Consider the following 4,283-nt stretch of genomic DNA (forward strand, 5'->3'; position numbering starts at 1 on the left):
TAATCCTAGAAGTATGGCACCTTAAAACACAGTTTAAAGAACATCTAATGCTACACATACGGCACCTCAAAACGGAGGTCAAAGAACATCTAATGCTTGAAGTACGGCACCTCAAAACAGAGGTCAAGGAACATCTAATGGTAAAAGTACGGTACTTCCATAGAGAGGTCAAAGAACATCTAATGATATACGTATGGCACATCAAAAGAGAAGTCAAATAACATCTAATGCTAGAAGTATGATATCTCAATACAGAAGTGTGAGGACATCTAATTCTAGAAGTATGGCACTTCAAAAGAGAGGTCAAAGAACATTTAATGATGATCGCATGGCACTTTAAAAGAAGTCAAAGGACATCTAATGCTATAATTATGATATCTTAAAACAGAGGTCAGAGAACATTCAAAGCTACAAGTATGGCACTTCAAAACCGAGGTAAAAAACATCTAATCCTAGAAGTATGGCATTTCAAAAGAGAGATCAAAGAACATTTAATGCTATAAGTATGGTATCTCAAAACAAAGGTCAGAGAACATACAACGATAAAAGTATGGCAATACCTAACAGAAGGTAAAGAACATATAATGCTAGAAGTATGACCCTTCAAAACATAGGTCAAAGAATATCTAATGATACAAGTATGGTATCTCAAATCAGAGGTCAAAGAACATCCAATGATAGAAGTATTGCACCTCAAAACAAAGGGCAAACATCACCTAATGTTAGAAGTACGGTACTTCAAAAGAGAGGTCAAAGATCATCAAATGATATAAGAATGGCACCTCAAAACACATGTTAAAGTACATCTAATGCTAGAAGTAGGCAACTTCAAAACACATGTTACAGAACATCTAATGCTAAAAGTATGGTATTTCAAGACCTCGGAGAACATCAAATAATAGAAGGATGGAACCTCAAAAAAGAGGTCGAATAACATCCAACGAGCAATGACTGAGTGTCTATTATAGATCATTGGACCAGAAGTAGTTATTACTCAGGCGATCTGTTCACCGACTCATCATTCTTTAAAATGGAAACATAACTATTGTTTAGGGATGTGTACTTCTTTGAGAGGGAGATTTTTGGCCTTATGCAAACCCAGGCTCTTGGTACAGGCGGTGTTTACATGGAAAGGAGAGAGGCCAATGTTAACAGCTATACCATAACAACAAATGAGAGGGTTTTATTACGACTCTGAGAATAAAAATGCATTATTTACTATGTAAGAAATCTGGTAGTTTTCATTTGGTAGAATATGAAATTTTTGACAAGTTTTTAGCAATATTTAAATCAAATAAAATAACTCTAAGAGTCGTCAGCAAGTTCCCTGTGTTACTCCTTTGGGAAATAGTATCCATTTTCCTGAACATAGTAGTCTTCTATATCACTTATCCTCGACAAAATACGATCGTCTGGATTACTTATTCTTGAGAGAACTTTAGTTACACCTATGAGAGAGTCATGAGACATGTTGAATGAATTATTAGTAGTGCGCTGTTAAGAGAAGCAGACATTCTAATTAGTCTTTTGTAGTTTAGTATTGTCCAAAATTCTTAAACTAATCTCTCTCTCTCTCTCTCTCTCTCTCTCTCTCTCTCTCTCTCTCTCTCTCTCTCTCTCTCTCTCAACCTAACTGTTGCTTTGGTGAAAAATTTCGGAAAAGTTTTCTTGAGTTAAATATCCGTTAATCATGGTATAGATGGTTCTGCAGATGGAATTAACAGGAATTCAAACGCTCTTCGTCGAGGCTTTCGTTATAGTGGCTGACTTAAAACATATTTTTAAAAAACGAGACAAAGTCACATTTTGTCCTGTGTGATATTTTCACTTCAGATTTTGAACAATGATGAAGGAGTAGTCTCAGGTACACGAATTACTTAGGATTGTGTTCTTAGATGCGGTCAAAAAGTTCATCTCATGTTGTGGGTGCGATGTTGTAATTTTGACTCATGAAGATGTAAAGTGACCGAGTCTATGAAAGCATTGCAAATGAGAAGGGATATCTATATTTATTTTGGTATTTTTTGTATATAAACGTAATTTATAGTAATGGTGAAACTGTCGTACAAACACATTTTTCGCCAGTGCAGTGAAAAGTCCTTTTGAATAGTGTTTCAAATCAAGATATTAAGACTTGACTTTATGACGTTAAAAGTTTATCCACATTATTCAGATGAAGATCAAGTCATGCCAATGCTTTCATTATATTCAACACTTCTTGTTTTTTCCATATAAATAAAAAAGCTCAAATTCTGACGGGATAATATCACGCAGGACACAATCTAATTGAACAAAATCTAACTGGGCAAAATCCCACAGGACAAACCCATATAGGACAAAATCTGACTGGACAAAGACACATAGGACAAAATCTGACTTAAGAAATTCTAACTGGACAAAATCCCACAGGACAAACCCACATAAGACAAAATCTGACAGGACAATATCTTGCTGGACAAAATCACATAGGACAAAATCTCACGGAGCAAAATCACAATAGGACAAAATCTGACTGAACAAAAACTCACGGGACAAAATCACATAGGACAAAATCTCACGAGACAAAATCACATGGGACAAAATCTGACAGGACGAAACCTCACGGGACAAAATCCCATAGGGCAAAATATGACTGGACAAAATCTCCATGGGTCAAAATCTGACTGTATAAAATCTCACGGGACAAAATCACATGGGACAAAATATCGCGGGGAAAAATCACTTAGGACAAAATTTGACTGTACAAAGTCTAATGGGACAAAATCTCAAAGGACAAAATGTCACGGGGAAAATCACTTAGGACAAAATCTGACTGTACAAAGTCTAAAGGGACAAAATCCCAAAGGACAAAATGTCACAGGAAAAATCACTTAGGACAAAATCTGACTGCAAAAAGTCTCACGCAACAAGATCTCATAGGAAAAAATCTGACTGGACTAAATCTCACGGGACAAAATATCACAAGAAAAAATTCTTCCATTAACAGGATTTATTTATTCGTGCTATTTCATCCAAGTTGGACAACTGCTGCAGGATGAACAATTCTGTTCATTGCTTTTGTTCACACTGTTCATGAACTTGCACATTAACGCCAAGTGGTTCATTAATATATACTTTTAGGTTTTGTTATAAATAAAGAAAAACCTTCAAAATGATTGTTCACTTTATTGTAGTCTACTGTGAGATTTTGTCCTGGATTCATTGAAAGATTTAATTCAAGTCCAGTAAGGAACAAGAGCTTCCCTCTCCCGGTCTAACTTTCAATGCATCTTCAAATCTACTTTTGATTATAGACGTCCACAAACAAGAGAAAAAGGACCCAGAATAATATTGGAATGAGGGAAAAATGACATGATTCTTAGCTTTAGTTTTAAAAAAAAAATGACAAGATTCCGAGATTAATGTCCCAAAATCTTGGGAAAAATCCGAAGAAATGACATCAATCACAGGTAAAGAAAGGTGATTATGATCAAACGAAATCACGAAAAGGCTAAAAGAATAATGAACTCTTAATAGAAAGCCTCAACCACTTTATTTACATAAGGTCACCACTCGATTTTTCAACATTATGGTAATGTCTCAATAAGGCCACAGCTAAGTCGAGGTTATATCCATGTCTCCCCCATGCGCTCTGAATGCATATTTATCCTTTGCATCATACAGGAGTGTTAGGTCATGACTTGCGTCCTCACCATCACTGTTTGTGAGGCTGTAGCTTCAGGTGGTGAGTTTTCAGCCATGTAAAGTTTGCTGTTGGTGTTTTATTCACACTCTCGATGGTAATGTGTTCAGTATCCACCAGGAGGATTTCCAGCTAGCCAACCGAGATGTGTGTGCTGTTCAGGATGATGGATTTATCCCAGACAAAGATCACACTTCCATGAGCAGGACTTGAGTGGAATATAACTGGATGCAGGCCAGGTATTCTTGGTAGAACCAGATCCTTATGCGTTTCCGGTAGACATAGTATATCGCCTCTTAAGTTGTCAAGAAGTTATGATTTGATCGCAGATGTTCCTTCAGCATGATCACATCGATAAAGTCACAACGTCACATAGATAAGTAGTTTCTAAATGTTTAAATATAAATCCTGTGACTACATATGAAGCCGTAAATGTGTGAATACTGCAGCATTTGATGAAGTCTATTTTAAGTATGCTACTTAAATTCTAATTACCTCTATTACTTATGAATTTGGGTTAATGAGTTTGCGTTTCTGGTACCCATACTAGGTTGGTTTGCTTTGAGCCATCAGACAAAAACCTTCCACAATCACCAGTCCG

This window comes from Palaemon carinicauda, unplaced genomic scaffold (genome assembly GCF_036898095.1).
Source record: "Palaemon carinicauda isolate YSFRI2023 unplaced genomic scaffold, ASM3689809v2 scaffold40, whole genome shotgun sequence".
NCBI classification, from domain to species: domain Eukaryota; kingdom Metazoa; phylum Arthropoda; class Malacostraca; order Decapoda; family Palaemonidae; genus Palaemon; species Palaemon carinicauda.